The sequence below is a fragment of the Lycium barbarum genome, chromosome 4, assembly GCF_019175385.1.
Source record: "Lycium barbarum isolate Lr01 chromosome 4, ASM1917538v2, whole genome shotgun sequence".
Lineage (NCBI taxonomy): Eukaryota > Viridiplantae > Streptophyta > Magnoliopsida > Solanales > Solanaceae > Lycium > Lycium barbarum.
The window spans coordinates 64,689,088-64,696,876 of NC_083340.1; the positions used below are offsets into that span (position 1 = coordinate 64,689,088).

At 38.6% G+C, this 7,789-nt stretch overlaps 1 protein-coding gene across 8 annotated transcripts in view; it reads left to right on the top strand.

Moving 5' to 3' along the window:
* The first annotated feature begins 5,946 nt into the window (after positions 1-5,946).
* Positions 5,947-7,789, top strand: part of LOC132636061 (uncharacterized) — a 31,300-nt gene continuing 29,457 nt past the window's right edge. For all 8 annotated transcript variants that reach the window (XR_009580958.1, XR_009580959.1, XR_009580960.1 and 5 more), the window contains exons 1-2: positions 5,947-6,305; positions 6,612-6,692. The gene's annotated coding sequence lies outside the window, so the exon portion shown is untranslated. The remainder of the gene's footprint in view (positions 6,306-6,611; positions 6,693-7,789) is intronic.

Sequence of the window (7,789 nt, forward strand, 5' to 3'; positions counted from 1 at the left end):
GCTTATGGAAGCAACCTTGAGAATTTAGTACACCTACAAACAGTTCTTTTTATGGAAGAGTAGTTTTACAGTTTTAGCACAAAAGAACAAAGACTCAAAAATCTAAAGACCTAAAACATCTTTATTTCTGGACCTGGTCCTTCGGGTTGATGTGGCTCTGTTCTTGAGGAACACCTTGAAAGGCGGAGACTTGCACTTTGGATGGAGCAATTTTTAGATTGTGCAAGAATGAGTCTTCTCTTGGAAGATGATGTCTTTATATGCATGGAGAGAGAGAGAGTAGAAATGACCACTCATGATATATTACTGATAATTAGTAGGCCTTGCTGAGGTACTGCTGTACAGCTGCATTGTACTTTTGAGTAGCACGCTTTACAGCTATGGATTTGGACTTTCAGCTTCAGTGACTAGGACCTTTATCTGGGGGAACCTGGTTCCTCGTCTATTCTTTGAACAATTTGTAAGTACCGGATACACTGTCAGTAGCTCTACAACTGCATTGTTAGCTGAGCAGCCTGGACACCTGATCCCATATGGTTTTTTTGAATCAACATATCTGGTCTCTCAAATATGACCAAATCCTGCAGGCATCTGATCCTTTAAGGAGCATGTTATAAAGCAGCATATGAGATATCATAGGGTTAACCAAATTCAGACAGGTAAATCTAATTGTATCTGGTTCCTTAGGGTTTATCATATCATCAAAATATATCATTTCTCATTAATTTCCCCCTTTTTGATGATGATGAAGCGACATCCTTTGTATTCTCCCTAAAGATCAAATCCCTTACCCAGATACCTCATTTGTTCCCTCTGAGACTCAGACCTCAAGATACATAGTAGTATTGTGCTTCTTTGAGTAGGGTTTGTCAAATCATCAAAACATGTCATTACATATCAATTTTCCCCTTTTTAATGATGATAAACTCATAGATAAAGTTCCCCCTGAGAACCAGATTCCCACATATTCGCCCTGCGGATCATACCTTGCTTGCAGTCCTCTTTCTTTTTTTCGTCGTTCCCCTTATTTTCTCACGTGTCTCTCCCATATATATTGCTTAGTTTCTGGAGACTCTGAAATGTATGGAGAAGCCATATTGAGGATCAGATTTCTCTCTCTGGTATCACCAAGTTTGACAATCATCAAAACATATAGTCATTTTCCCCTTTTTTGATGATGACAAACTTAGACACTCTATTTAGATACTTCTCGCCCACATCATTCTTCCTCACTTTCCTACCCCTTTGTCTTTTTCCCCTTTTTGGCATCATTGAAAAGAGTAATAAAAGTAGCATAAGCCAAAAATAAGTTTTGTAGCATTAACTTATGGCCACTAGGGCAACACAACATAAGCAAGAATAGTAACAGCAAGTATTAAGATCATTGCAAAAATTAGAGTAATTGCCCAATTTAGATTCAGCATATCCAAAGCATAATAGCCTTAGTCAGTAAACAATATGATGCTTAAATTTCCATGAGTGTGATAGTCATTAAGCGATACAATACAAAGGGTCAGATATTCAGGAGGGCTAGGAGGGGCTGAAGAACTAAGGATTAGTGGGTCTAGACAAAGATTTTCAGTCTTTATCTAAGAGTCAGTTTCCTTTACAGCACCACTGAGACCTGGTCCCTTTGCCTTCTTGAGTATTTTCATTTCTCCATGATTACCACATCATTCTCAATGTAATATCATATACATTGGGAAACCAAATGTGCATAATAGGCTGGTGGATTCATATAGAACGAACATGTGCACCTTGCATATGAAGCATAGCTAATTTGTAGCTGTGCGACCAGTACATGGTAATGAGCTGGACGACAAGTACCTCGGATTTTAGCGTGTCTATACCAATAAAAATTAGGCTCCATAAGGTGGCACATCTTGGTATCTATCACAGTACCTAGTAAGGTGTTTCCATCATTGTCTGTCATGTTAGGATCATTGTGATTTGTAGGAAGCAGATGTATATGATGTCTCTTCTACACTACCCCAAAGATTACTCGTGACAGATACCTTTCTTCCAATGGATTGCATGCTTTGTAGGTTGCATCCATTTCTTCCCTAATAGATTCCTTCCCCTTCATCCGTTTGGTCATCAGATCCTTCTAAGTTCCTTCATCGCTTTCTTTTGCCTTCAAGGCCTCTTCAAACCCCTTAACAATTTCAGTTCCAATTTCCATGATATTAGATCTGTTTCTTTCCCCCTCATTTGGAGTCATCGAGGAGAAGGTCTACACAGGGCCCATAAAGTCCTTTATCTGTTCTCGAATAAACAATGAAAGTGGGGCTTACCAGAGTTAGACTAGTTTTGGGATCTGGTAGTGATATGGTGGGGTTTAGATTTGGGGAGTGAGGAAGGACGATTCAAATTCAATATATGACAAATTTTTTGGCAAGATCTGAAGAAGGAAAGGTTTTCTTTTGAAGTACGAAGAGGTTTAGGATGGACAGACATTTAAAGGTCTTAATTTTGAGTAGGGAGTGGAAGAGTCGCAATGATGGGGTATTCTAGATAGTTAGAGACATATTAAGCACTGAAAAGACTACTAACCTGAGTCATAGGCACCAGATCCCTTGAAAATTTTGAAAACGAGGCAAGAGCTCTGAGATGTGCAATGTCACTAATGCTTGTGCTGTTCTGAGCCTGCCACACGTGTGCACTAGTGACGGTAGAAGAGTCAGTTAGATGCTATCGAAAACACCTTTTAAGATTGTACCTTTTCTCTCAACATAGCCAAGCATGAGGAAATTTGAGGAAAGGTGACACGTTGAGTTTGATCAAACCCATCTCCTATCTTCCAAAGTGTTTCCTATTCAGCTTCATTTCAAAATAACACACTCCCACTTGAAAGTGTTTGAATGAGGGGAATCATCCATTCTTTCAGTTATAAGCTTCGAGCAGTCTCCTTTCATGTGACTTTTTGCTGCCTCTTCTCACTCAAACCTGCAACTAGATTCACTCATTTGATCATGGAACCCAAGGTATCTTGGGTCTCATACGATGATTGAACAGGTGAGTTTAAGCTTCTTTTAGTCCATGCAAGCAGTGCCTTCTTTCTTTTCTAGAAACTGGGTCAGTCAGCTTTTAGCTTCGTCTCAATCTTTTGACCAGTCCTAGATCCAGCCCAACAACTTTTCATAGGAACATAAGGTCCATCACATATGATGTCCCACAGCTTAGATCCTCAGCCATGAAAAGTTATGCCTTCTCCTCTTCCACCACGCATGATACTCTCTGTTGGATCTTGGTGGTCTTGTGATAGATTCTCTTTTATCTAGATTCGGTGAAATAGCGGTGATGGAGATCCTTTCTAGTTGTTAACCTTTTAGAAAGAATTAACTCTAATACCAATTGTTAAAGGATATGCGTTCACCAAACAGTATGGAGGGACCTGGTTGTGTGCCAGTTTCATTATGCAATGTAGTACAAGAATCAACACCATATTATTATGTGGAAAACTCCTTACTCAAGGGATTATAAACCAAGACCTACCCCAGTAGGATTTCAACTCCACTAACCGAGAAACTCAGGTTACAACTCTATTGAATGCTAGGAACTAACTCCCATAACCCCTCACCCTTACAATAACGCTTATGCAACCTTCATACTTGACTACCCCTAGCCAAGTACACTAATACACCTACACTCACCCCAGCCTAGTGTACCACTCAAAGGCACCCTTTGAGAATTCACCACAGTGACTAACTCCAGCCATACACTAATACAACTAAGCTAACTATAGCCTAGTGTACCACTCAAGAGCTTGTGGAAGCAACCTTAAGAATTTAGAACACCTACAAACAACTTCTTTTTATGGAAGGGTAGGTTTGCAGTTTCAGTGCAAAAGAACAAAGACTCAACAACCTAAGGACCTAAAACATCTTCAGTTCTGGACCTGGTCCTCCGGGTTGCTATGGCTCTATTCTTGAGGAACACCTTGAAAGGCGGAGACTTGCACTTTGGATGGAGAAATTTTTGGATTGTGCAAGAATGAGTCTTCTCTTGGAAGATGATGTCTTTATATGCACGGAGAGAGAGAGAGAGAGAGTAGCGATGACCACTCATAAAATCTGGATCGTTAATCAATCAGCCTTGCTGAGGTACTGCTATACAGCTGCATTGTACTTTCAGCAGCACACGCTTTACAGCTGTGGATTTGGACTTTCGGCTTTAGTGATCAGGACCTTTATCTCGAGGAACATGGTTCCTCATCTGTTATTCAAACAAGTTGTAAGTAGTCGATACACTGTCAGTAGCTCTATAGCTTCATTGTTGGCTGAGTAGGCTGGAGATTTGATCCCATATGGTCCTTTTGAATCAACATATCTGGTCTCTCATAGATGAGCAAATCCTGCAGGCATCTAATCCTTCAAGGAGCATGTTAGAAAAAGAACATATAAGATATCACAGGGTAAACCAAATTCAGGCAGGTGAACCTAATTGTATCTGGTTTCTTAGGGTTTGTCATGTCATCAAAACATATCGTTTCTCATCACTTGTCCTCGAGGTTCTGTCACGACCCAACTTGAGGGCCATGACGGGCACCCGGAGCTTAGCCTACTCAGTACCTCCTAAGATACATCTCATAATCATACCTAAGTGGGCCACAAGGCGAACTCGTAACTATCATAAACTGTAAGAGACACGAGTCCAAGAGATATATGCACATTTATATACTTATCATAAACTATGCCCATATATAGAAGTCGCCAAGGCTGCCAAAAATGATATACAGAATATGAACCGAAGAGGTCATAAAATATCTAACTATACACATCTTTCTACGAGCCTCAACATGGAGTGCATAACATAATAAGAACGGGACAAGACCCTGCCATACTCATATATATACCCAAAATAATAGTACCAACTGAACTGTAGCTCTGGAATAAGCGGAGCGCTCCTGCACAATCGCTGATGAAGCAGTCTAGGAGTTTGGTCCATCTCTCTATTTGCCTACGGGAATGAACGCAGTGTCCACAACAAATGGACGTCAGTACGAGCAATGTACTGAATACGTAATGCATAAGTAGCAACATAATAACGTTATGAGAAAAACATGAGATAAGAGAAATAACCTGTACCTCTGAATGCCTCTTAAGGCGAATGTCATGTATGCTTAGCCTTTTTTAGAAAAATATTTCCATACATACATATATAGTACCGTACCAGGCCATATAGGCTCGGTGTTATCATCATATCATCATCATCCCGCATCTGGGGCAACTCGCATCCTGGGTAACATCATAACCTGCCCACTACAGTGGCGTGCACATCTATGTGCCCGCCAATTCGACTATAGCACGGCGCGGTGTGAGAAAATACATACACATATGTTGACACCCAATTTTGACCCTCCTCTTTTATTTAATTAATTTCACTATGCTTCTCAGCCATGAAAATTCCCCAATAAATGAGTTTGGAATATTTTCACTAATTAGTACACTATTTGTTAGATATTATTTCTCTAAAATTAAGAAAGGTTTCTATCGTTACTTAAAAAATCACCCAACATCATATTTTTTTTATATAATTAAAAAAAAATACTAAACATAATTCTTTACAATTAAATCACTCAAAAATAGTGTTGGTATTCCTATATCAATATTGGCGTTGGCATTTTTCCTTTAATCCTATTTATTACTATGTTTATCATCTTCTTACTATATTATTTAAACTAAATACGTATATTAAATTACTCTATTGTAATTTATATAGGTATACATGTTGTGGGAATTAATTAAGACAAAGAAGCATATTTTAATTAACTGATAGAAGTAAAAAGGGATTTGGAAATAATCATCTACCTAAAACTTGCGCCAAATCCTATTCTTTCTACACCAATTAGTAGCCCAGCACCCTAGCCCAATCCGATTGACCCGACCCGCCCCAACATCTACAACTAAACCAGCCTAATCCTAATTTTCCCAATTAGAACAAAACAGCCCCCTTCACTCATCTCCTCTCTCTTCAAGAAAACCCTAACCAAAATCACCATCATCGCCGATTCCACCGAAGGACCAGCGAACAAAAGCCGATTTTGGCGTCGCTGACACCATCTCCAATCAACCCCAGTCCCTTTTCAAGCAACAGAGCTTTGAACAGCTCGTCCAAGTCGAATCAGAGCCCCCGCCCCCCCACCCCCCACCCCCAAAAAAATGAGAAGCACGCAAGGATCTTTGGGTTTCTAGGCCAATCTTCCAACAATCCCCTGGGTAAAGGCTCGTTTCAGTTCGTTGGAGCCTAAAACCATGAAGAAACCACTAGATTCAGACCTCTAGCATTCAAATCGCTCTGAAAAGGTGAGAATCCGTCACTTTTTTCTTCATCATTCATTTTTCGAAATTTCACAGTTTTCCCCCCTCTTTAATTCAAAATTCAAAGGCAAAAGCTTCTTGAAGAAGCCGTTGAAACACCCCAACCTTCAGCTATAAATACCGGCCTTTGAGGGCTGTTTTACAACAAGAAAAACAATTGAAAAAGAAAGATCCCTTGTTTTTAAGCTAAACAACTGAAAATTCCCCATTATTTTTTAAGCTTCTTAATTCTCAGAAAATTCTTTTGTTTTAACTTGTTAAGTCTTTTGGTTATCAAAATATTCTTTCAAGATCTTGGCTAAGCAAAAACTACTTCGAGCGGATTCGAAGACTCGACGATGACAATGGCCTCAGTTCGCTGTAACGGATAAGGTAATCACACTCGTCTTCACTTCGTCTTTAATTTTGTAAGAGTAGAAATGTAGACGTTAAATAGCTCTTGTCGATTATGATGTTTTTGCCTATCCGAAATTTGTTTGTTGTTCTGTCCTGTCCTTAATCTGTGTATAAAAGGTAGTTAATAAGGACTAAGAATACTTTAAGGAACTATTGATTAACTTGCAGAATAGGTGGACAGCTAGGTTGCTAGTTTGGATTTTTATCTTTAATACTGGTAGAAAGGTTGATTTTACATAACCCATAGAACATGGAATACGTTCATGTCATGTGTTTAAGGCTGTTCTCTAACCTGTTTCTTGTTGAGTTTGAGGCCTAAGGGAATATGGAAATCCTCCTTAAATCAATAACTGTTGGAATCCAAATGTATTGGCTGCATTTTTTCGCTTGTTGTGAGATTTTGTTTCTTCAGTAAGCCACCCTCGCCTTTCTTTCATCTCAGTTTCGTACAATTAAATGTAGTCATTCGACTGTTTTTTTATTTTTTTATTTTTTTTTATTCTTTGTTCAGTGTTACTTGTTCGAAATCATTCGTCATTGAGTTTTGCTATAAATGGGTACATAAGAATGGTTAGAGAGGATTAAAAATGCTTATAGGGATATTTTCATCGATTTGTAGAATATGGGAATAAGTATGCCATTCATTTAGATTTCTGTTTGACTGTATATTGGAATCCACGGGCGTCGTTCCTTTATTTAGAAATCAATATTTCAATAGCTAGTATGAACTGTGGTTTTTTTTTTTTTTTTGAGAAAAGTTATTGATTTGTTTGGATAAAAACGGGGATTATTAGTGACTGTTTGGTTTACATTTTTTTAGTATACTTCTTTCTGATAATTAATGTATTTTTTTGATACATGATAATATATATGAATCTGTTCCTCCCTTTTTGAGCTTAAATGACTTGATTTTTTAGAGATTGAAACACTTAAAACTGCCATGAAATTAAGGGACAGTAGGCAGTTGTGCTCAGATCCCTTGTACTTTGAGCAAGGATATTACATGTCTCTAGAGTTTCTGCTATTTGGGGGTGCCTGATAGTAAAGATTTTAGAACTTGAATAAATATTAAT